Source organism: Euprymna scolopes, chromosome 30, assembly GCF_053919585.1.
Source record: "Euprymna scolopes isolate OS-2025 chromosome 30, ASM5391958v1, whole genome shotgun sequence".
Classification (NCBI taxonomy): Eukaryota; Metazoa; Mollusca; class Cephalopoda; order Sepiida; family Sepiolidae; genus Euprymna; species Euprymna scolopes.
This window is the reverse complement of record NC_136511.1, coordinates 32,626,856-32,654,833: the sequence shown is the minus strand read 5'-3', so window position 1 is coordinate 32,654,833 and position 27,978 is coordinate 32,626,856. Positions and strand designations below refer to the sequence as shown.

Below are 27,978 nucleotides of genomic sequence, written 5' to 3'. Positions count from 1 at the left end.
TATATATATATATAAAGTAGTAGCGTTCGTGTGTCTGTCTGTGCGTCTGTGTGTACAACTCCCAATGACCAAAAAATATAAAAACTAAATGTGTGTACACCTCTCCTGGTCAAAAAATTTTAATGTCCATATTAGGATTCTTCTGTCAAAGGAGACATTATATTGTATACGAACTTTCAATATATAGCATTCTTCAAACCACATTAACATTATTGAGTTACGGTCATTAAAATACCACATTAAATTAAATCTATTTAGATAATTACGTCGATGACATTACTTATTCGACATAATAGCTTTGTTTCAACTGTATTAATTAAAAAAATAATTATTTAGTTTATTTAAATTTCAAGTTATATTTGATTTAACTGATTTTATCTGAAATCTGAAAGCGTTTTATTTTCAAACCACAAACCAGAAAACCAAAATGGCAAATAACTGTGAGAGTTTAATTTAAACGGAGCACGTTATTAAATATTTATTTTTCATTTCGAAATGTTATTCTAAGCTGAATTATTATTTTTAGTTTAATTCGGAGGCAATTTTTTTCGCTTATTCTTAATTATTAAGTAACCTTTTTTATTTGTTAGAGAAAAATAATTAAAACTAATGTTCTCATTTACTTGCATCCTAAACAAAATCCATCATCCTCTGCTCTTTTTGTTTATAAAATTTAATCGGTGTTGCCCAGGATTTATAATAATAATTATACCATAGGAAGTGTGTTTAATTGCCTGCGAAACAGATGTTCTTTATAATTTATTTAATATATTAAATTAAAAATGCTCAATTTTTACGACGTCACCCAGCGTCGTAAAACTCCTAGAAAAAAATGGTCAATGTCAAGTTTCTTTCCAACTCCTCAAAAAACTTGAAAATGACGACTTTTAATGGTTTTCGATGGTGCTAAAAACGAATATCACATTTAAATTTGGAGCAGATAAGTAGTTTTCATGATATGAAAAATTACTTTATCAAAAAGTTAGGGATCACTTTCCTATATAAATTAAACGTCAAATGGACCCCCACTTTCTAACCACCTAATAATTTCTTCATATCATGAAGCAAATTAAACTGTGATATTTGTTTTCAGCGCCACCGAAAACCGGCGCTGTTTTTTTACTAAGAGATTCGTTTATGTTTTCATAATTTAGGACGGAAATAATGCTGTCAGTAAGCTTACACGAGCGGTTTACAAAAATATATTTTGTTTTTGTTTTTTTTGTTTTTATGTGGGTATTCAATGATAGAATTTGTATAGTTCTTACCGGGTGTTCCTCTACTTTACTTAACCACCTCCTAAGGTAAACAGGATGTTTGTAAAATGTTAAAGTACGGAAGCACCTGTTAACAGCTATACAAGTTCTATAATGAAAAAAGAATGAAAAACAAAAGTATGCTTTTGTAAATTTACTAACAGCATAATTAGCGTCCCAGCTTATGAGATGAAAAAATGAACGCATCTCTTAGTAAAAAAGAAACAGCGCCAATTTTCGGGAGTAGTGAAAACGAATATCAAAGTTAAATTTGTTTTAAGAAATTACTAGGTGACCACAAAGTGGGTGCTAATTTTACGTTTAATATATATAGGAAAGTGATCCCCTACTTTTGAAAAAGTTATTTCTTCATATTATGAAAATTACTTATCTGCCCCAAATTTAAACGTAATATTCGTTTTCAGCAAAAAAAAAAAACAATTAAAAGTCGTAATTTAAAAGTTAAAAGGGGGAGTTTGAAAGAAACTTGACATTGACCAAAAAAAGTAAAACCTAGTTTTCTATGGCCTAATACGTTTAAGCATTCTTTATAAATAATATGAAAGAAGAAATTTTGGAAAAAAAATAACATTTTAGCGCGGGGGATAACATTTCTATATAAAGTTAACGTAAAATGAGCACCCACTTTCTGGTTACAAAGCGTTCAACCAGATGTCATCTCTAGCATTTTTCAAGTTTGTCGATAGAGGGGGGACAAAACATGACAAATACAAAAGCTTTTAGGGTTTTTTTTTTGGTGAGGGGAGGGATTACCTTTGAAACATAAAATAACGATAAATTTAATTATTTTTTATGAAACAATTCTGTACTTTCACCTAACAATTTTATAAACAGAACGGCCCCAAAACATGACAAATTAGAAATATAAAATGACGAAAAATGTCATTTAATTGTTTTAGAAATTAATTTTTGATAGATCTTTCTTTTTTCTTTTTTTTTTCGATGGCACGGGCATTTGCTGCTATTTGTATTGAAACAAAAGTTGTAATGATTTATTTATAATTATCTTTTCTTTGCAGGAGGGGGGTCTTTCCAGGGCACAATATGCGGAGCATAGTTTTTTCTCTTTGTAGCTCTTCTGCTGAAATATCTGGTTGAGAGTGTATCACGTACTTCTTTTTTTGGGCGATTACATTTACATGTTTTCATCCGTTCTTATATTTTTGTTGTGGGGGTATCCACGTTGCCCATGATGAAAATGATTAGTATACCGGTGTATTTCAAACAGAATTTCATGTCAACCCAGGCAACGCTGGGTACCAATTCTAGTGTATATATATATATATATATATATATATATATATATATATATATATATATATATATATATATATATATATGTCGAGGCGGCTACATTTAATAGGTTTCAGTTCCTTTACAGCTTCATTACCTGAATGGATTGTTTCAATGAAAGTTTTAAAATTAAGTTGAACCTTTGTTTACTATTAAGAAATATAATACAGAAATCTGTAACTTATCCATAGCGAAATTTCCGCAGATCAATATCTGATCGATAAAAGATAGAGATAAGCAAAAACACTGGATGAAAATCTATCAATATTATTCTGAGAGGTGTTGTTGACTCAGAGATGGTCGAATAAATCGAATGAAAGTCAGATATATATCTAGATCTTAACTAGTGGGTAAAGCCCCCCTCTTTGGGTTGAGCACTATCGTAAATAATCTCACTCGCTACTTAATTTGTCTGAAAAATGCGAAGCTCGCGGTTTGTTTACAAACAAACGTTTGAGAACTTTACGATTGGCGGACGGATGTTTATTTAAATTTTTTTTTTTTTTTTTTTTTTTTTTTTTTTTTTTTTTTTACACAGTGATCACCACTTATCCAAGCCCGGAAGCCACTCAGGGATAATAATAGACATTCGGACAGATTAGTTGCGGGCACCGCTTCCGTGGTCAAGGGGTAGAACTGCCGACTCTCATCACGACGGTTCTAGGTTCGATCCTCGTCTTGGGATAGGTGCTAGTCTAGCGGCACTGATGAGTTGTGATACAACGAAACAGGACTGTATGTCGATGACTAAAATATATTGTATATATATATATATATATATATATATATATATATATATATATATATATAACTGAATGTATGTGTGTTTGTCTGGTCACGAATAGGCTCCTATATGGTTGGCTATTTTAAAAAACAGATCACTTATAATGATAGAAGATGTACACAGGAATGTGTATGTGTATCTGGCAGAACGATGGTTCATTAAAATTGTTGGGTCTTCGTTCGCGCCATGCCCACAAAGTATGGAAATAAAAAAATGAAAACTCAAAAAAAAAAACGTTTACAAGTGTTTTTGATATAGATTTACATAAGAATACCTTGATAAGTATGTTTTAACTTAAATAGGGATGGTATAATAAAATTGCGTGGTCTGCGTTCGCGCCTCGCCTCTATAGAATGGAAATAGGCACAAATTCTAATAAAGTAGTTTTATATCTATCTGCGTAAGTACACTTTAGTAATTATGTTCCAGTTTGAAAAAATATGGTATAATAAAATCATGGGATGTTCGTTGGCACCTGACCTCAATAGAATGGAAATATTTCACAAAGTTTAACAAGATTTTTTAATATAGATCCAGAGAATATTGTGATAAGTGTTTCAGTGTGAACAGGTATAGTATAATAAATTATGAGGTTTTATTTTTACTTTCATCATATTTTGCTCTGGTTTTGATACCCCCAAATTCAAAGCTATCTCTTTACAACTCTTCCTTTTCATAACTTATCATACTTTCATAAATCAGAGTCCATTTTCTGTAGGCTGTTTTTGAACCCAGTCAACGACGGGTACTTTTGCTAGCATATATATATATATATATATATATATATATATATATATATATATATATATATATATTTACTATAATAATTATTAAATACCTACAGCCACTAGTGTTTCATTCTTTCGGGAATCATCAGTGCAGTGTGTCACGATTAACACTAGTCGAGAATTTCGAACCCGGCAACAGAGGTCATGTCTGGCTTCATTAGCAAGGACCAAATCCATTCGGCTACCGTCAACCATGAGAAATACAGTTGAGATTTAAACATTTCTGCTTTTTAAATGTTTTAACGTCATCAGAGTGATCTAATCATTATATAACGATCTGCGCATATGAGTTAAGGTGACCTATTTATTTTATTTGACAGTGCTCAACGATAAGAAATAAGTTTCTTTAAATGGTAGACATAATTATTTACAATTAGAATTATTAAATACCTACAGACACTAGTGTTGCATCCTTTCGGGAATCATCAGTGCAGTGTGCCACGATTAACACCAGTCAGAAGATTTGAACGCAGCAACAGAAGTCATATCTGGCTTCATAAGTAAGGACGCAATCCATTCGGCTACCGTTAACCGCGAGAAATACAGTTGAGATTTAAATATTTATTCTTTTTAAATTTGTTAACATCAGTCTGAGTGTTCTTAGTATTACATGACGATCTGCGCAAATTATTCTTTGCGTATATATATATATATATATATATATATATATATATATATATTATATATTATATATATGAGCAAACAGTTAATAAAATATGTTAAAAAACACTTTGAAATGAGTTAAAAACATATTTAATCTGAAAAAGAAACACTAGATAAACGGATAGCCCTTAATCCGCGGAGTTTCGAAGAAATACTTTCCTTCTCATAAGAGGGTAGGAATTAGCAAAATTCAGGATCGGATTTTGCATGCAGAATTATTTCATGAAACAACAAGTAAGTCCAAGATCTTACTTGAAAACAAAATAAGTTAAGCAGAGGGAATATGGTAAAGAAAAAGGTGATTACACATGAATGGATAGACTGGTGGAAGATAAAAAATCCAGTGACGGTAAAATCCAAATGTAAAACTTCAAGAAAGTTAAAAGAATTTCCATTTGTACAAGTAAAATCCAAAGACATCCAATTATTGGGAGAAGATGGTCCATAATAATCCAAAGGCAGAAATCCATGGAATAATTCACAAACATGTGTACAAGAAAAAATAATACTAATAAAAAAAAAATAAGATGAGCTTTTCACTCTACATCCGAGACATAACTATAAATAAAAAAGATCTAGGAAGAAAAAAAAAGGAGAGAGAGAAAAATGATAAAGTTAAATATAAAATAGACGGAAACAAAAGTCAAAACGACCCAGACAGGAAATTTTAAAGGCGCGAAAATATATATACGGCAAAATAATATAGGTCAACTGAAATGTACAGGTTATCACTTAAAAAAATGTCAGCAAGAGTTATTAAACGACACTAAAAGGAAAAATAAAACATAAAAAAGGAAAATAAAAATAAATAAATAAATAAATAAATAATAAATAAATAGAAAATAACGAATAAATAAATAAATAAAAAATATAATATAATAAAAAATATAAAATATAATATATAATATCAAATAAAATAAAATAAAATAAGGAAAGTATAAAGACAAAAAATAAAAATTATATATATATATATATATATATATATATATATATTTAAAGTGATAATTGTGTAGTTCCAACGGGAGAAAAAAATATATATTTAAAAGAGTGTAGCCATCAACAATTGTGTGTTTTTCAGCCTTTTATCATATTTTTATTTTAAAATATTTTTATAACGCGTTTCAAGCTTTGTTTCGCTCTCTTCAGATATTTTCGTAAAAAGTTTTGTTTTTTTAAATGAGAGTTTGAAATGTTATTTTTACATCTGCTGATATTAAATGTGTTTTTCAGAGTGATGAGGCCTCAGACATTGTCTCCAACAGTAAGGTTAGTAGTGTCCAGTCAACGTTGAGTTCAAATAGGGGCTTTTGGTTCAATTGGTGAAGGTTTTTATGGTTTTTAATGACTTTTTCCCCATGTATAGTACACACTCACACACGATTACACACGCATACATATACATACATGTAAACATACATATACATACTTATAAGCACGCACGCAGACATGTATACATATACACACGCATATACACAGAAATATATGTAGGAGCAGACATATGTACGCACCCACCTACACACTCACACACGTACTCACACACATCCACCATATACATACATATATGTATAAGTAAAATATTTTTACTTATATATATATATATATATATATATATATATATATATATATATATATATGTATATATGCAGAAACTTTTTTTTTACTTAGGTTAATAACACACTCACGGACAAAACGTAAATGAATAATAACAAGTCCATAACAAAAAAAATAATCATAAAACTCAATAAATAAACACATGAGAAAACTAGTAGATAAAATAATGTAAGGGAAAACATTCAGATTAAAGTAAATCAAAACAAGTTAAATAAATGTCACGAACAGCATAGTTTTGAACAACTGTTAAGTAACTCATAAAGATAAAAATCAAGATTAATCCGGCTATGATTTATATATAAAATATTTACTGAATATAATAAAATAAAGAGCTACAAAGAGGACGAATCATTGGTGGTTGGTTTCTAATAAGAAGAGGAGTAGAGGGCCCTGAAGAGTCTGGTCCTATTGCAGTTATTCAGAAGTAAAAAATAAAAAGTGAATGAAAATAGCACGTGATTCCGTTTACAGCTCATGCGGAGGTATGCAACGAAAAGTTGAGAGAATGCCGGCGAGAAAGATCGAATATATCGGTGTTAGACCTTCATGGACACGTTCTCCAGTCACTGTTTCCTTATCTAACTGTATTAATTTAGGAAAAAAGGTATTGCCTGACTCATATGGGATTCGGATTAAATATGGCATTGCTGATCATGAAAAAAATGTATAATATTCTGGCGATCGGCAAGTTTCTACAGTGGGTAACATTTGATGACATGTATGTAATTGAGCTCGCGGCGTGGCTGGGTATGCATCTCTATTGCTTCGATATCATCAGCAAAAACCGGAAACACTACGAGATGTTGTACGAGGGCGTGATTTGCAAATTTAGGAGGAGGTTAATGCTCTGTATTGTAGAAAACGGGAACGAAATCCCAAACATGCCTCGTGTTCTCAGTCGACAGAATATATTGTTGTCATATGACTGTTGATTTGGGAACATTTCCGTGGCTGTTTGACCTCCGTGTTGCCGTGATGTTCATCACTGGATGAGATGACAAAATGTACGACGTTGCTGTCAGCATTATAAAGGAAGTTCTCACCAGAAAGCACAAAAAAGATACGATGTGAAGCAAATGATGTGTCGACGTAAGCTCTTTCACTGCCGGCGTAGTAGAACAGGTTGCTTGTTTGTCCAGACAAAGAGTCTCAATATATTAATCTTGCGGAACTCGACGCGATTATGAATGCAAAAATAGGGCTGTTAGCGTTACAATTTGCTTACGTCTAGCGTTTTTTCCCACTCGCAGTCGTACTTCGCTGTTTCTTCTTCTTCATCATCTTCTTCTTCTTCTTTCTTCTTCTTCTTGTTAGTGTTATCATTTTTTGTCTATTTAGTGTCTAAAATCCTGATGTATATGCACTGATGCGTATAAGTGTAGTACGTGGTGTGTGAATGTTTCATATGACATGTGGAATCTCACGTACTCTCTTCAGCCAAGATTATTATCTAAGGAGCTATAAAAAATACTTCCTTTCTTTTTGGTTCTGTTTCTTACCGTTTGTACTTCCCCATAGTTTTAGTATGTAATTTAAAGGTGGCCTTTGGTGACTAACCCTTAACTCATAAAATATATCTTCATTGCTCACTTGGTTTTACCACTTTTATTTTATGATTTATCTTCAATCTTTTACTATTTTGTTATTTACCATTTTACCATTCTCTCGTGCTTGTCTTCGTGTCACATCGTTGGTCAGCGAGTCGGCAAAATAGTGTACGCGTTATATCCGGTGTGATATCTTTTTCCCCGCAATACTTGTAATAAAAGAAAGAACGGAAACGGTACAATCTCGTATATATGTAACGTTTGGTATATATCTATATGTATATATATATATATATATATATATATATATATATGTGTGTGTGTGTGTGTGTGTGTGTGTGTGTGTGTGTGTGTGTGTGTGTGTGTGTGTAGCGCTTGGTATATATATATAGCGTCTGGTACTTGCGTAAAGTTTTGAATATATGTAACGTTTTGTATATGTGTAATGTTTTGTTTATATATAAGTTTTTATTTGAATTTAAAATTTGGTATGCATGTAATGTTTTGTATATATCTAATATTTGGTATGCATAGAAAATTTGTAATGTGCTCAACGTATGACGATACGAGGTTTCAGGTCAACAGAAGGGTACAGAGTCGTAGCACTCCTTCTCAAGTTAAACCTGGGACCGTTTTTACTTATGGGCCGAGACATGTCCTGTTGCCAAACCCTAGGTCTGCCAGCGGAAAATTGATTGCATCAGGCAATCTCCACACTCTTCAGCAAGTCTAGCTAAACTTTAGTGTTGACTTTCAAAACGACTTCAAAGATGTGAGGTGGCATGATGTGGTCTTCACTTGAAACAACACAAAAGACCATAACCTCGTCCGAAAACTTTATTTACATCACTCTGAGCACATCCCTGTTATCCGTGGTAATCAGACGATAGATTTTGAAGGTGCTGGCAATGGTCCTGTTTCAATATGTTTGATGGGTAGGAAGCATGAGTTGTATATCGGATTTCTCTCGGCGAACATTGCGTCAATTTCAGGCATAATAGAAGGTTCCCATTGCTCTAAAAAATTGTACTAACTGGCCAACTTAGTAGATGATCTGCAACAAAAGACCAGTTTGTATCAAACGAAATGGAATGATGTCTTTTTCGCGCGATAATGTCATCGTTTCACTTTGTATTTATTTTTTATTATTATTTGCTGTGTTCAAATGAATCATTCAGTTTTCTGAAAGATGCGTTATTGAATACAATTAAAGACTGCAACCAACATGTTCTTTTCGGTTGTTTTTACAAGAATTTTAATTCCATCATGTAACAATTCACAGATGAGATTTGATTGTAGAATAGGCTATTTGTTTCCTTAAAGCTTGTAAATTTATGTACACTCTCCAACGTTAAATACGTAGAGCGAATTGTCATATACCTTTTTTAAATACGTCGATGCTTCACTATCTACTGCCATTTTTTTGTCTACGGAAAAACGGAATAACCATATTGGCACACCGGTTCCTTTTAGATTACCGAAGTTAAACGATGTTGATCCTGGTCAATAATAAAATGGGTGAACATTTAGTAATACCATGTGCTGTATGTACTCGGAGTCTGAAGAGGGATGAACATCGCCAGGCTAGTCTTGCCCAAGCACGCTAACTAAAACAATGCAGCGCCCCACCCCGGAAGGTCAATTGATTTATTCATCCGACTGTCACACGTAAATCTGAAATAACAATTTTGTTGGTCTGTCACGCTTTATAAAGCTGTTTTCTTTTGTTTATCACTGTTTTATTTAAAAGTGATGCATTTCACGTTTAAGTTGGGCATAAAGGTGCCATCATTAAACACACAGCAAATGAAGGTATTCGAAAGATTTATTTTTTAATATTATGTGCAGTTTCAATAATGATTTAATGAACTTTCTAGAAATAAAAACGATAGTTTGTCGCGTTTCATTGCAGAAGTGACAGAATGGCCATATAAATTTTAAATGCTTCGATGTTTTTCTATCTGTATTACTTAAATCTAAAATAACCATTTTCTCCATCTCTCACGCTTTAAAACCCCGTTTTCTTTTTTGTCTATCATAGTTTAATTTAAAATAGAATGTTCAGTCACGTTTATGTTGGATGTATGTGTTTCAGCGTTAAACGCACAGCAAATAGATGTTAAGGGTTTCTTTTTATTATCTTTTGCAGATTCAATAATGATTCAGTCCAGAAGAGCCGCTATTGAAACCAATGAATGACGCAATAAAATATTTTCGATAGTTTTTGTTCCCCCTTTTATCTTCGATCGTTTAATAATTTACGAACGCGGACAGCTTCCTTCAGATTAAACAATTTAAGTAATTACTGCGATTTATTTCATTTTGTTTCTTTATTTTCATTTCTAGAATCCACGATCATCCATCATTGCTTCTGAAAACGAAAGGAAAAACTTCCCGACAATTTACTTTTCCCCGGAAGTTGTGTGCATTAAAAGCCAAGCTACCCGGATGTAGATCAGAGGAATATTTACCTGAGGCTTTCGAATACTCTATTACATTACACGTGAGTAAAATAACTGATTTTTTTTAAATTTTGCCAATAGTTTTGTTGATCCGCCTCTTTCTTTTTTTCTTTTTGTTTTTCTCCATTAACTTATAAATTACTCTTTGCTTTTCTTCTTTTTAGCATTAAATCCTTTCATTTCTTTTCCTATTACGAATGCTCTTAGTTCCGCTGTTTGAATACTTTCATTCTTCGATACTTCTACAGTTTACGAACTTTGCTGAAAAAAAAATAACCTTATTATTTGAAAGCTCATTCTTTATATAGTAATGGGGGAGGCTGACTTAGCTGTTCCGCACTTCCATTTTATTTAATTCACAAAAGATAGTATAAAATTGAATTTCAAAATTGTGTCTAAACGTCAGATTTTCTTGTTTACCGATTCTATTTATTTGTTATTATTTACTAACTAGAAAGTTTCACACCCGTCGTTACTGGAAATTAAAGGGTAGAACAACAAAATTGTTGCCCTTGAAAAAAAACGACATGATTCCCTTTCCGTTTGATGAAAAACGGTTTTCTTTTCTATTTTAAGGGGGTGCAAACCATCTACTTATTTGCAAAATGTGTAAGAACCTTAAGAGCGATAGGAACCTTCTATCATGTCTGAAAGTTACACTGTCCCACGAGTGAGATCGGAGATGCGTCGCTGTACAACTCATGCTCTCTACCAATTCAAGGTGTGACAACAGGATCATTACCAGCACTATTAAAATTCATCGCTAGAATAACAGGGGCGTGTCCAATGTGATAAAACAGAGTTTTTCCAGTCGCGGTTATGCACATCATGCCACCTCCTATCTTCGAAGTTGGCTTGAAAGTACACACCAAAGTGTACCTGAATGTGCTGGAGAACATAGTTATTCCCTGGTGCAACCAGGTGGCCGATGGCAGACTCTGGGTATGCTAGTAGGAGTCGACGCCAGCGCACAAGACCAAAGAGATGCGATATTGTATTCAGAAGGAGTGCTACGATTTGTACCCTTCTTCTGAATGACCCACTCCTCTCTCGACCTGAACCCGCTGGATTGCTTATTTTAGTGATTCATCAAGAACATCACCAACATGACCTCCAACAATACCAAAGCTAATCTTATCGTCAAAATCCGCTTAGTATTCTCCGAGCTTCCGCCGGCGATTGTGAAAAAGGTATGCTTCCAGTACCGGAACCGTATCAAGACGGTGATTGAGACTGAAAGAAGCTACATTGAATAGATGTCAGCTCTACTACATAATCAAGTTATCTGAATTGATTTTTTTAAATAAAATATTTAAAATACAGCAGTAGAGTTGTTTTCTTTTTGTTGTTTTAGGGCAACAACCTTTTCGTTTCATACTTTATAAGTCGTGTTTCCATGATTGAAAAAACGTTTCACCAGGTTTCTGGCACACGCCTGTTTTCGTTCTTTCAATTGACTTCTCTTTGCCAGCGACGATTAGTTCCCAATGGAATTTGTGTTGCAATAATTCTCTCGCGGTCTCAGTACTCTCCTTACATTTTTAGTGAAGAGCCTGGTGCTTCTATTACTCTCATCCTTCATAACAAGTGTTTATAGTACAAACGGAGTAAGTACATGATGCAATCACTGATGCTTTTAAAAATTATTGAGTATTTCTACTCGAACGACAAAGCGCATTCAACCAATACGTTTTTCACTTACAAACAAATATATGGCCAATTCTCTCACCTTTTAAAGTTTATTCTGAAAAGGGCCTTTCAGTAGTGCATGCAAGTTTCTTTCGCAACGATATCAGTTCGTATCTAAGGATTTTCTGATTCCTTAAATTGAAGTTATAATGAAGCTTTTTTTCATTTTTTTTTCAATCTTAGTTTTGTATGTGAAACAACACTATTTATTTGGTGAGACCATCTTTTATACCCGGTTCTCCGATTTCGAAGTGAGCAGTTTTATCTTTTGTGTCAATCTTCTTCACTGCAGCCATGTTTAAAATATTTATGATCTGAGATGAAGATACTGTGTGCTTCCATCTTGTCACCTCTGTACACGTCGCTGTTTCTTCATCGCCAGTTAACTTGTTAAAATATTCACACATATTGATGGTCATACTGTGCAATTGTAGGAAACGCACACCCCACTCTTTTTTCTACTAATCATTAATATAGACATTTGAGTGTTAAACAAGTTATAGGCTTTTATTTTATTTCAAATGTCTACTTAGCCTAATTTTCTCATCTTTTTCTATGTTGTCAATTTCAATAAAGCTTTTGAAGAATTGTATTTTTTGCGCAGCAGTGTGTAATTTCGTGAAATATTTTTACATGGGAAATATTTGTACAAATGCATTTGTCGACACTGATAAAATACGCTTTACGGATCTAATTATTTCTTGTTAAGTTGCTAAATTCAGTTGCTGAATTTATTTAATTTTGAATACGTTTATTTTTAATCTGTAAACCCTTTTTTTATTGTCGTTTAACCCAAAACAAGAAAAAGTTGTGCAATGCTAATATTTGGAACCAAATGTACAGGAACATTTAAGCAGTGGTATATTTGTTCACATTACACTTGAATTTCAGTATGTCAGTAAAGTAAGGGAAGCAGGAGCCTGGGAGTGAATTCCAAAGTGCAGCAGTCCGAGGTAAAAAGCTATTCGAGTAGAAGACTTTACGGCATCTAGGCGGCTCTAGAGTGTAAGGATGGGATTTTGTTGCGTGTCAGTTTGTTGGGGGTATTGTCGTCGAGGGGGTAATAGTGCTCAGAGTTCAACAGACCACTTGCATTGAAATATTTTGATCAATAACTTGTAAAACTTGCGAAATACTAATAAGACGTTTGCAGTTTTCGGCATTATTTTAACGCGTAAAATCAGTTTGATATTTTAACGCATAAAATCAGTTTGATATTTTAACGTGTAAAATCATTTTGATTTACTAATTTTTTTTTTTAAATGTGCTATTTCTGATTTCAAAATCCATATTAGAAACTAAACCTCGCGTGAGGATTTAATATTTCAAATCGTCAGGGATCAACTTGAACAACTCGTTGCACTTTGTTAACTACACTAGCAGAGTAATGTGATATTCGGCTTCCATTTTGTAAACAAGATGCATTTCATGACTAAACAATAATAAAACATTGGACCATCTCAGCAAATGTAAGGTTGCTGATTTTTTGTGTAATAAGTTCCCGTTTTTAACGCTGTTTGCGACATAAGTTGGAATAAGTTTTTTCGTCATAAATGTTGGGGCCATAAAGGGTCGATAAACAGAACAACACGGTGGCACATTTATAATTGTCATATACACGTGGGCCTTAATTCACAGTTGTCCCTAAAGGGCTCGATAGTTTTGTGATAGAAATAAAGATATTAGATAAAGCAAAAGCGAATACAAAATAAAAAAATGTAATTTACTTATTATGATAAATGATACATACATATATATATATATATATATATGCATATGTATGCATATATATATGTGTATGTGTGTGTATCTAGGCAGCATTTTTTCTCTATGGCATATTTCATGAAAAACAGACGTCTTTTTTATATATATATATATATATATATATATACAGATATTATATAGATTCATAATATACAGTATATATAGATATATTGAAAATATAAATATCAAATGAAAATATAAGTATATATATAAATATATATATATTATATATATATTTACTGATTATGTATATATATATATATATATACTTATTGAACATGTATATATATATATATATATATATATATATATATATATATTTACTGAATATTATAATTATATATGTTTATATCTATATTTATCTATATATATATATATATATATATATATATGCATACAGCATATATATTTATATACAGTGGGAAGAAGCCGTCTGTGTATTTCAATATGAAAATTTGCATGAAAGGAATGGTTAATATTTAATATCCGCTTTCGGGAAGAAATAGATTTACGAGACGAGAATCTTTGAAAAAAGCTGAATTTAATTCAAGAAAGTGATGACATAGTCTGACATTTACCGCGTAAGAAGTCGTTAACTCTCTATACTGGCTTCCCGCTCTTCGTATAAATTAACTTAGCACGTTAGAAACAGCTCCCTATTCGTGTCTTTGTCTTTCAAAGACGATCAAAATAATTTCTGTTGAGTTGATTTCTATATCACACAGTAGAAATTACCCACATGATAATTATATACATATATATATATATATATATGTATGTATATATATATATATATATATATATATATATATATATATATATAGTATTTTGTATTTTGTGTACAGAAATATGTTAGATGAGATAAGTCATTTGTACCGTAGGTTTCAAGCCCGATAATTTAGATATATATATATCAAGCTTCAGCCACTACTCATCTCTGAGTATTGAAGCATTCTACTGAAGAGAGCTTTAGATGGATATCTAAAACGGTCCTAATTTTCGGGCTTCAAAGCGACGTTCTCAATAACTTATCTCATCTAAAAACTTTCTGTACACAAAATACAAAATATATACACGCTCTTATATTTCGGATTCTCCTTTTAATTGAGCACTCTGCTGGATTTCTTTTAAAAAAAAACTAATCATAATCATATATATGTATATAGACATATATAAGTGTGTGTACATATATATATATATATATATATATATATATATATATATATATATATATATATATATATATACTAGCAATGCGCCGGGTGTTTCCTGGTCGTTAAATACGCATATACAGGGTGGGGCAAAATAAGGGTCCTATCTTTAAATTTAAATAACTTCCACAAAATAAAAGTTAAACTCACCAAACTTTATGTGTAGACTGACCCTTCCGAGATTTTTGTGAAATAAGCAAAACAAATTTTGGCCCAAAAACACTTCTTAAAACTTACATGAATTTATGAATTTTTAAAAATAGGACCCTTATTTTGGCCCACCCTGTATATTATGTTTTAAAATACAGAGACTGAGGCATGTGCATGCGTCTATTATGTTTTTCTAAGCTAAGATCAAAATCAAAAAGTAAAGTACGATAACCATTTAACCAACTTGACACGTTTTTAAAAATGCTTTTCTTTTCCAACCTACTTATTTTAAACATAAGGGGGGCAGGCATGTTTCATGACCGCGCATCCGGCATTTTGAACCAATTGGCAAAACGATAATACCCGATCACCACCACGTACCAGTTTCTCAATTTTCACCACCCCGCTGCCTTTTTTTCGGATAAAAACAGACTAAAAGGTTTTCCATATGTTGGAATGTTCTTTACACTCATTTTTTAATCAGAAAATCAGTTTAGTATTGTCCTCACACACCCATATTTTGACTTTTTTATATGTATATATACATGTGGTTCTCCCTTTTTTTCGTTTCTTGCTTCCTCAATCCCCTTGAACCCCTTCAAACTGTGAAATATGATGAATTTCATGTTAATTGTTTCATTGTTAACATGCAATATTTATTGTATATTTTGAGAACCTCTTCCCTCTAACGAGAATAATTGAATTCTTCGAAACTCCATGGAATAAAGGTTTTCTTGTTTGTTTGTTTTTGTTTTTGTTTTTGTTTTTTTGTATTCGATATCGAATAATTTAAATTGTTTATAACTTCCTTATAGCTTTATAAGTATTTTTTTAAATTTATATATATATATATATATACTTACGGTCTTCAGTTCAACATTAGGAACAAATCTGTGTACGATCGTTTCCAAGATTATATAAAGTACTTTTATCCCATAAAAATTAGCAACCAAATAAAAGGACGAGGATAGTTAATGGTTAGGCAGTAAATCATGAACTTAATAGACTAAAGAGATATATTTACAATTTACCTACAATAATAATAATAATAATAATAATAATAATAACAATAATAATAATAATAATAATAATAATAATAATAATGATAATAATAATAATAATAATAATAACAATAATAATAATAATAATAATAATGATAACAATAATAATAATAATAATAATAATAATGATAATAATAATAATAATAATGATAATAATAATAATAATAATAATAATAATAATAATATTAATAATAATAATAATAATAATAATGATAATAATAATAATAATAATAACAACGATAAAAATATTTCGAAATGGGCACATAAACAGAGAAACTGTATTGTTAATAACGGCTGCAAAACATAACATAAATATAAGCTAAGCACGTCAAAGTAAAGATAAATAAGACACAAGAAAACAGCAAATGCCGTCTAGTGTACAAAGAGATGAAGCAAAAAAACACATAATAATTGAATGCAGCAACCTAATCTAAAAATAATATATGAGTAGATTCGATTAAGTGTGGAAGCCAGTATACTGGCGAATTCTTCAGACGACTCCATCTTGCATACCCAGACTAATGATACAGACGCAAACCGGCAGAAGTAATTGAAAAGGAAAAACTAAAATCTTATGAGATGTACATGTATAGATGTACAATCAGATAAACTCATCCAAGAAAAGTGACCGGATGGCAAAGTAAGCAAAGAAGACAAATTCCTGCCGGGTCGTCAATGTCGCAATTCTAGCAACCCACAATGTGCATCTCAAAGAGATGGAGAGGCAGAACAAGTAAATAAAGCTGACTAGCAAGCCGGAAGAGATATGGCAGATGAAAAAAGTCGAAATAACACGAATATCAGTAGAAGCACTAAAAAATAAGGTAATTCCGAAAAAAGCCTGAGAGCTTGGAATCAGAGAGATGGCTGAGTAGATACAACGATTAGCAATAATTAACTGACTAAAATACTAAGAAAAAATCTTGAATGCAGAAACTAATAAACATCAGCTATAGGCCTTAGCTTGATGTATACAAACTGAAAGAGACGTGAAACATAAAGAAACAGCATCTAAAATCAAGAAAATTGAAAATATATAATTGGAAGTTAACCACAGAAAGATTGATCAGCGCCGTGAAAGACCCCGTCAAAAATAACAATACAGGAAACGATGAAACCAGAAACAAAAATACAAACATGAAGAATAGAAAGACAAAGAGCTACATGGGCGATTCATTAGATTGACCATAGAAGAGAATGGTGAAAACACATGGACGTGGCTATGAAAAGGATACGCCAGAAAGTATCCTGTATCTCTATAAGGCCACCATTCGCCCATGTATGGAATATTGTTATCACATTTGGGCTGGTGTATCTGCTACTAGTCTCTCGATCCTAGACAATATTCAAAAGAGAGTCGCCTACCTGATAGGTCCTGAACTGTCATCTAAGCTTCAGCCTCTGTCCCATCGACGAAATGTTGCATCCCTCTGCCTGTTCTATAAGTACATTAACGGTGAATATTCCGACAAACTGCAAGCACTTGTGCCCCCTCAACGTAAATACCGCCGACAACCACGGCAAGCAGCAAAATTCCACCCCTTCGCGGTAGAGATCCCTAAATGTAAGAGAGCCTTCTGATCCAGTAGTTTCTTCCCCAGAACCGCTAGACTTTGGAATTCCCTTCCGGGTCCCTGCTTCCCCAACTCTACTGACATGCAGAAGTTCAAGTGTAACGTGAACCAACATCTTGCTGCCCAACTCCCTACATAGTACCCCTGTAGCTTATGTCCCTGATAGTAGCCCCCTACATCAAAGTGGCAATGTGCCTTGTTTGGGGTGAAAATGTAATACATTTTTTTTAAATGAGAAACAAAATCTCTACTAATAGATGCACAAAATGACGCGATTAATAACTAACCTCATGAAAATTAAAATGAATAAATTCCAGCAAAGTGTAAATATACACTCTGCGGACGGGGAGATTAAACAACAAATCACATAATATGTGAATGCAGCAAACTAGCCAAAAAGAAATATTAGGACAGAAACGTCTGCATGGGGGATGCAGTGTACTAGAAGTTCTACAGACAACTACGCATCAGACATGCAGACAAATTGTTCAAACACAAACGGGATGTACTACACAAAAACGATACCCAATAAAACCGTTGGAACATTGAGATACAAACATATAAACTCCTCCAAGCAAGAACACCGGAATTCACAATAATTTGCAAGAAAGAAAGCACCTGCAAATTTGTAGATTTTGCCGCCCCAGTGGCCCAAAGGGTGAAAATCAAAGAGAAAGAAAATCGACAAAGACACACGAAAGAAATATGTAACTTAAAGAGGTCAATATTATACCGATAATTTTGGCGCACTATGAATGAATATGAAATTAAGATTAACAGATAACGGAATTGACGAAGTGTACTGCGACTTTGCAACGAACAGTGATGTCGAAAACTGCTGCATTCTTAAGAAAAACATTTAGGTTCGGAAATCATCCAAATGAGCGACACACGTTAATCTGGCGAATAGAAACTTTAACAAATGTGAAACGAAACGATACAATCAGAAAAACTGGAACCGCAATATTTTAGATTGACTACACCACAAAAAAAATGGCCAGCGTCGACAGGAAACACACTAAATAGTCAAAAGATCAAGAAGGATGGAAAGACCGAAGAAAAAAAAAGCGCTAACCAGACCTCAATTAGATGGATGCGAATTGGACGCTGACCTTTGCTAGACTTAATGCCACAAATTCTATTGCTAACAAATGTCATTGAGAATTGAATGACAAAGGACTGTTTCGATAATGCAAATTCATTTAAAATGGTTTTAGAAAGAGGTAAGAGTATTAGAACCACTGCTTGTTGTTAGTAAACTATCTTTGATTACGAGCTGCGTGAGAATTGCTAATTAAAACATATAATAATAATAATAATAATAATAATAATAATAATAATAATAATAAAAATTATTATTATTATTATTATTATTATTGCTGTTCTTGTTTTTAATGAAACAAAATAAAATTTTATAAGATGATACATTTTTTTACGTTTAGATTTTCGGTTATTTAATGCAACAGTGCTTAATACGTGAGTACAGGCAGTTAGTACCATGAAAGTGAAATTAAGCTATATAGCCTGTCAATTTGTCACGGAATTGAAACGCGAAAAATACTGTGTAGCTTAATTGCTATATAAATTTACATAAGTTACTATATAAATATATATATATATTAAACTGTACAAAAGGTCAGATAAACATTGGTACCATCGGTTTCAAGCCTAACGTAAGGGGGACCAATTAAATGTAAATAATGTTAGGCTCTCGTCTGCCTAACATTATTTACCATTAACTAGTCCTTCTTATGTCAAGCTTGAAACCGACGGTACCAATGTTTTTCTGACCTTCTTTACAGTTTTAAATAAATAATTAAGCTCTGATATTGAGTTTTTTTTTTTTTTGTAACCGAGCACTTTGATAGAATTCTTTCTCCAAAACAGTGAAACATATGCATATATATATATATATATATATATATATATATATATACATATATATACATATATATATATATATATATATATATATATATATATATATATGTTGGGGAAAGTTAGTCACAGAATCTACATTTTTATATTTCTCTCACTAGTGTTAAGGTGATTGTTTATATCAAACTGGAAATATTCACATAAAAACACCACATTTTTTCGTGATAAGAATCAAGTTTTATTCATATAAGTGTGTCAAAAAATGTTGAGAACAAAAATTCCAGACATAACAGTATGGGGCGAGTTGGCTAGGATATGGGGTGACTTAGCCCCTTTGTGGGGAAACTTGGCCACAGATGGGAGAGTTGACCCCATTTAAAAAGTCGGAATATTCTAGCTCTCAATATCGAAATACAACAAAAGGAGCACATTTACTAGTTTTTACATCATTCCAGTTTCATAACACCTGATAATATTCTGAAATAGACACTTGGCTTAGCAATGTAGTGATCTCCATATCATCAATTTATACATGTACGATTAAATATAATCATACACACACACACACACACACACACGCACACACACACACACACACACACTAGTTACAAATCTGTGTCCCAGATGTGTTTTAATTAGCAAATTTTCATGACAGCAGAAAGCGTTCTTTGTGCGTTCTGTTGTTCCAGACAGTTTGGTCCGCTTGGCGTTGATGATGTTAAGTGTCACTTTATAAATCTTTTTACTTTGAAGGTTGATGAACTTTTTCTTGGACTTTTCAATTTCTTCATAGAATAGCTATCTCTTTTCTACCCTCCGTGTCCTAAAGACTTCACCAATGTAGAAAGCCACTGACCGTTTGCCTTCATACCGACACAGCACAGCATCCCAACATTTTCTGGAAGTCTTCCTTAATATTTGTTATGGTAGGGTTTGGTTCATTTTCTAATTTTGTTGGGACACGCCTACTAATTTTCGCATCTCAAACAGAAATCAGTCTTTGCGCAAATACTAAACATTTAAAATTGCCTGCACTGAGGTCTGCAAGTTTGAAGTCATCGCAATGTGTATTTCCCATGGCTGTGTACTTTGCGAAACCACATCTGCCATTCTTCTACAAATTCAGACATGACTAACGCTTATAGAATAAAGAGACTTTCGGACCATATAATTTTGTAAGAAATTCCACCGTCTCGGCGAAAGTTAATTATGACGTTTTACGTGCTAAAACAAAATTCACAATTTGTGATGCTATATCAGTTTCCGTCATAGTAAACGAACATTTTTCTGGTCCGACCACTGTTTGCAGTCGATACTAAAAAAATCTTCTATACCGACGAAAATAAGTTCAAATTATTTACCTTCTTCGGGTCCGTAGCAGAAATTGTCAATCGGATTCCATATTGAGTCTTGGGTAAAATGCAGTATTATTATCTGTGGACGCATTATGTTATAATTAGTATCAACAGCTCTTTCGAGGGCTGTTATTGTTGCCTTTGATCTGAGCGCTTCTAGTGTGCGAATTACTCGCCGGTTTACTATTAATTGTTGTTGTTGTTGTTGCTGTTCAATTTCCAGTTAGATTAATTGTTCTAATGTCCTCTGTAACGCGATCACCCTTGTATGATAGATAAAATACAGAATGTACGTAAATGGATCAAAACTGTGTTTGCGTTAACCAGGTCTTAGTTATTCTAGAAAAAAACTAGAACAAACCAGGTCTTAGTATTTCGTGAAATGAGGGAAACGAGAACAGTAATTATTTTCCCTCAATAACTTTGCAAACGTAAATACCTTGGAAAGAATATTTATAGTATTATGAAGTCATTTGCTTCCCTAGGAAGGTAACTGTGATCCAAGGTCGTTACTAATGTGTATGTGTGAGGAGGGGTGGAGAACCAGCTCTTCTGAAATAAGGGTAGGAGTTCTTTCATTCTATGTGGATATTTATTTTTGGATTCTTAGATTTTAGTATTGTGATTTTTCGTTTCAGTCTTAGACTGTTCGGGTATTCTTTATATTATGTTTTTTAGATAGAGGGGTGTATTAAAAATATGTATAGGGGAGTTTTTAATGTTTCTATTTATTTGTCTCCCCATGTGGGTATGGCCAGACCCAGAATCGGTTCCTAGTGTGGGGAAGATCTCGTTCCCCAGAGGGGAGGGACCAATTGGAGGGGTATAGTTATGGGAGGGGGATGATAGAAGGAATGATATTCATGAGAGATTTCTCCTCCACTGACTGAAGGTGAAGCGAGGTGTTGGAACAGATATTATACTATGGTTCTAGGTGTTTCCTTGTGTTGTTGGTTTCGAGGTTAAGTAGGGTTGGTATTGTTCAGTGTGTTGTATTAGAGATAGGGGTGTTATGTCTGTGTGTGGTTGTATGCGCGCGCATGTGTGTGTGTTTTAATGTGTCGGTTCTGATTTATCTTTAGGTGTGTATATGTATATGGATGTGCAAGCGAGTGTGCCTTGCATTTCATGTTTTTGTGTGTTGATATTAGGCTCTGTTTAGTTCAGGAGTGAATCTTGTTATGAAGTTTTTTCCTGTGTAAATAAATTAAATAATTGTCTGTTTGGAAGATTGACATTATTTTGAAGCTGTTTCCACTGCATGTGTGTACGTGTTTTGAAACATAGAGGTGTCTGTTATCTGCAATTTTGATGTTCCTCTTACGTAAGGCCAATCTATTGCTGAAATTTTTGGTGGCGCCTATGTAGGATTTGTTGCATGCTGTGCATCTTAGTGCATATACTACTTTTCTGGAGGTGCAATTTAGATCTTTTTTTTATTTTGAATGTTTGTGTTGGGTTTTTGAATGAGTATGTGTTTCCTTCTATTATTATGTCACATGCTCCACATCGCGGTTTGTTTCATATTGTAACCCCTTTTGTAGTGTGCGGAACGAATTTTGAGGAAATTAGGATGTGTTTAAGTTTTTGGGTTGACGTTTGCTTTTTATTATTTTTGTTGTTTTAATTATGTTGTTTAGTTTGTCGTTCTGATTGAGGAGGATATGGTTTTTTGTTATCTGTATAAATAGTTCTGGGTTGTTTGTGTTGTGTGTAGAGACGCATGCTAAAATTTGTTCTTGGTTGTGTTCTTTTGTGATTCTTCGTTGGTCTATTGGAATTTTTTCAGCCAGTTCAATACCTTTCTGTATTAGTGGTAGTGCATATCCTCTTTTCCGCAGTGTCATTTGTAGTTCATTCAGTCTAGTCGAACGGAGGTGTCTGTCTGCTACTATGGTGCAGACTCTACCTGCTAGGGAGTAGGGTATTGATTTTAGACAGTTTTTAGGATGGTGGCTTTTGAAGTGGAGGTATTGTTGAGTGTCTGTGGGCTTGTGGTAGATGTCTGTGATTATGTTGTTGTTTTTGATTGTTACTAGGATTTCTAGGAAAGGTAGTTCTGTGGGGCTTTGTTCTAGTGTGAAGTTTACTTTTGGATGTAGATTTTGTAGCAAAGTGTGGAGTTCTCTGATATTCCCCCATGTGGTTCTCCAGAGGATAGAGCACTCGTCTAGGTATCTTTTCCAATATTTTATGAAGAGTGTTTAAAGTTGAATGTGTCTCGAAAAATAATTAATACCTCGACATTACTAGGACAAGTATTTCTCGCCGGCTTACATGTTAACTTGCGTTTATTAACAGCTCCATCTACCAACGTCTAGTAGTACCCCCCCAAATAAATGTAGAAATATATTAATAAAAATTACCGTGATTTAAGATGTCTCATATTGTAACCTTCACTTCACCATTATAGAATCCTTACTCAATCGCATAAACAGATTGGCCATCAATTAGACTCGATATGAAGGAAAGGATACGCTTTATTGATTTTAAACGATTCTAATCGAATTTTTGCAATAAATTCACTAAGCGCAATTCTTTTTTATCACCCGCCTTAACACGATGCATGGAAGTCGAAAACTTTCACGGCCATCACGAATTTCTTTTCACACTTCAACCGAACGTTCGATTATTTGCCCGCCAAAGAGAAAAATGGATTGCACGATACACAAACAAAAATAGTCCCTACTGTTCAACAAAACGTATTTTTACACCGTATATTTTACCGGGAAATCATTACTTATAAATGTCCCAAGGCCACTGGTTGGTTGGTTAGTCGTTTTTATTTTACGGCATATCAACCCTTTTCAGGTTATTTAATGCCAAATCCAAAAATTTTGAGGAAAAAAATAATAGAATATATTAGTTGTTTTCAAGTCGGTTTTTATTTAACCCATAGTTGGAACCCTTACAGGTACTACCACTCCGGGTCAGAGTGGACCTGGGAGCAATGGTAACTAATGGATGGCTCTACACTCCCCAAACTCCGCAAGCTGGGGCCTCACCACTGGATATAGTTTAAGGTAATATCCAGAACCGGAGGCCATTGGAGGATAAGGGTTGATGAATGTAAGGTGGTAGTATATTAATTGTTAATCGCGTAGATTGGATTATTAAGGGAACGCTCAACAAGAACTTGTTTACATTGGACTTGAAAGCTACCATATTGTAGTCGGCAAATTCATAGGAATTAAAGAGACTCTAGATTAAAATTGGAGGTTGGTGATTATTGCCTTATAGAAACAGATCTAGAATTCTTTTTTATGCATCTTGCTCCAGACAATATGTGAAATCACTTTATGTATCGAGCAAAAAGAAAATGAATACTACTTCAAGGTTAGACACTTGTTAACGCTAAGTGTAAGATTGAATAGATTCTGACACACAAAGCAACAAACTTACTCTCTTTGTAAGAAACATCGTTCCTGGAAGGTGGGGACTAAATGGCAAAATAAGGGAAGCGAAAGATATGTAAACCCAAGATTTACTTTCAACCTCCCTGAATTCAGCAATATAAAAAAAGGTGAAAACAGATGTGCAAAAGATTATTTTATAACTTAGATAGAAAGTATTACTAAGTATAAGCAGATAAATTCACTGTTCAACAAACACATTAAACACAATGACATATTATTGAGTGAAAGCAAAAGAGTATTGATCAGTAAAAATAAACGATAAATCCGGTAATTGCTTATTGTTACCAAATTAAACAATTCGAATTAATTGAAGTTAAAGGGTTTTGCCAAACAAACTCTTCCGTTGTATTATAGTTTTCTATCGTAGCTTGATAAGCCGGCAACTAGTACGCTACTGAAACTGACATCGGCAGCAATGCACGTTGAAGTAAACATTATCAACAGTCGAAAAGGGCTCTATTAATAATTTCCAAAAAGATTTCCATTATCATAATGTTTTACCTTTAAGGTTAATGATTTATGTCAAAATTTGATTCGGTGTGTTAATTAATGTAAAATACGTAACTGCCTTATATATACGTAACTAAATAATATACATAATATCTTAAATAAGCGGAATTATTAATTGGATAATAATTGGAGTCGACCTTTTAAATATTAATCATACAAAAAGGGCATGGTTTAAAGTCATAAGCAACCCCAAACGCGAAGAAGACAAATGCTATTGCGGGATTTTTTATTGAATTTTTGAAATGTTATAGTTTTATAAAAATGTTATTTGTATTTCCGAACTTTCAAAGGTCATATGATTCGCACAGGGAGATGAATGGAATCACCGCTCCAAGCTAATATGACACCTATCATATTCTGACTGGATTAATATGTATTATTTAAACGGAATAGTTTGTGAAAATGTTTTTTTTTTCGTTTCATATTTAGCTGAAATAATTTGTTCGAAATGTCAGCGGTGAATATCAGAAGCAGCTGTTTCGCATTAGGTGTAAATATTGTAAAGAATTATTAAAACTTTCATGAAAGTTCATTTAACAGCAAGAAGTATACTATTTTTCAATGTTGAATCCATTGTACAGAGTAATATTGATAATGACGACTTGATTCCATTTCCGTTTGATAAAAAACGTTTTATTTTCGTTTTTTTCTGTTTTGTTGCAGACCATCTACTAGTTGGCCAGTTGTGCACAAATCCCAAGAGCGATAGGAGCCTTTTATCATGTCTGAAACTGACACAATTAGCAACGAGCGAGATCGGAGATGTGCAGCTACAGGGTGACCCGAATAAAAACAAAAGAGGACATCTAGAACATATGCTGTAGAACGGAGAGAAAAAAAAGGCCAAAGACCCTAGTGTTTTGATGTGATTTTTGAATATAATAAACTAGTTATGACCAAAGTTTCATTTCATTCGGACAAAACACTAAGAAACGGGGTCTAATTAGAGCTTGGGCCCGTTTTATATGGGTCACCCTGTATGCAACTCACGCTCTCTACCTATCCAGGCTATGACAGCATGACCATTGCCATCACCCTCAAATTGCATCACTGGATTGCCTTGAATAAGAGTAACGTGCCGAAAGGGATGAAAACAAAGTTTTCGGACACGGTTATAGCATTTTGTGTGATTTGAATTAAGGGCCATATCATACCACCTACCATCTCAAGTGAACTGGAAAGTCAACACCGAATTGAACCTGGATGAGCTGAAGCGTGTGGTGATCCTTTGGTGCAATCAGGTCGCAGCTGGCAGATCCTAGGTTTGGCAAGAGGACTCCACGCAGGCCAACAAGTCCAACAAGACCTAGGCTTGGCTTTCTACCCTTCTATTACTAACCCCTTCATCCCTCGACCAAAACCCGCTGGACTACTTCGTTTACTAATACATCGAGAATATGACAAACATGTCCTCCCACAATACAGCCTGATCGCTGCCATCCGCCGAGCTCCCGCCGGCGCTTGGGAAATTGCATGCTCCTAGTTCCAGACCTGTATTGAGGCGGTGATTGGGGCTGAAGACGACGACATTGAGTTAATGTCAGTTCTACTACATAATCAAAGTATCTGAATTGTTTTTTCAATAAAAGTTTTAATATAAAACTGTAGTAATGTTTTCTTTAGGGCGACAACCCTCTATGGCACATTGTATTTTTTCGAAATAAGCCACCAGCTATATGTTGTCCTGTTTAACTTAATTTATTGTGAGAGATAGATAGATAAATATAGATAGAGAGATAGATAGACAGAGATAGATTGATAGAGAGAGAGAGAGAGAGAGAGAGGAAGATAGAGAGATATTTATCCCCCCACAAAATTCTCATCTTATTAAATTCTACTTCAACGGAAATCGAAAATTTATCTGTTAATATCCATGTCCAAATTTGAAGGTAACTTTTGATAATGATTGCTGTAAGATGTTCACCTCAGCATTTTAGGGGCGTGGCGAGAGCGTGACGTCACGGACTGAAATACTTATACAAATATTATTATCGGAATAAAGGGAGACGGAAAAACAAAAGAAACAAAAGATGCATAAGTAGTGACGCTTGCTAAGCACACAGAGACTTTTTTCTCCGTGACTGTGAGCCGGCTATATCTTGTACCGTGTATTGACAGACAGCTGTGCCTTGTCTCGGGTTATGACAGCCGACTGTGTCGAGTAGCGTGTAATGACAGCCGGGCGACGTTGCGGTCAGAAAGAGAGAACACACCGGTACCAAATAAGTGACGGTTAATATCGTGGTAAACGTTGAAAATAAATGTGAAAAGATTTTTTGACATAAGAAAGGGTATGATCACCGAAAGTTGGAAGGTTCTAGTTATAGTCACTGCCGATAGCAACTGACAAATCAAATTGAATAATGTTCTCCTAGGAACTAATCAGAAACCAGAATTGCTCCATGAAAATATTATATCTTTAAGCATCCGGTACATACATTTTTCGTGCCAACACGTACCCATGCAAAATTTGAAAGTTCCAGATACGGAACAGCTATCCACCGAAAGTCTTTTTTCATTTCTATGACTTGTACAGAGCAGATTAACAACAACTCTTTATGTCCATGATTTGTACAGAATAACTACCCATTGGAAACTCTTTGGAAATATTGCATAGCATTCAGTTCAGGCGTAAATAACATTTTTTTGCAACCGGAAAATGTGTCGAATTTACTATTTTCAATGCGTCTATCTCTACTTCCAGCTTTTGGGCCCATTTAAGAGAACCACAATATTACATTTCTAGAGCATGTATGCGTACGTGTGGCTAAGGCATTTGCTAAGTCAAAAAAACATAAATAACCATCAAAGTCAAATGTGTTTTAGGATTGAGTAATGTTGTCACATCCGGACAAGAGCTGGTCAGAGCAGTTCAAAACCGATGTCGTAATCTTCTAGGGGATGTCCTTTTCTCTTTTATGCAACCTCTTTTTCACAAAAGAAAC

General features: G+C 33.6%; 1 protein-coding gene across 4 annotated transcripts in view; it reads left to right on the top strand.

Moving 5' to 3' along the window:
* The window catches only part of LOC145254737 (uncharacterized), a 775,668-nt gene that overhangs the window by 465,408 nt on the left and 282,282 nt on the right, over positions 1 to 27,978 (top strand). For all 4 annotated transcript variants that reach the window (XM_080113473.1, XM_080113475.1, XM_080113471.1 and 1 more), the window contains one exon: positions 10,310 to 10,466. The gene's annotated coding sequence lies outside the window, so the exon portion shown is untranslated. The remainder of the gene's footprint in view (positions 1 to 10,309; positions 10,467 to 27,978) is intronic.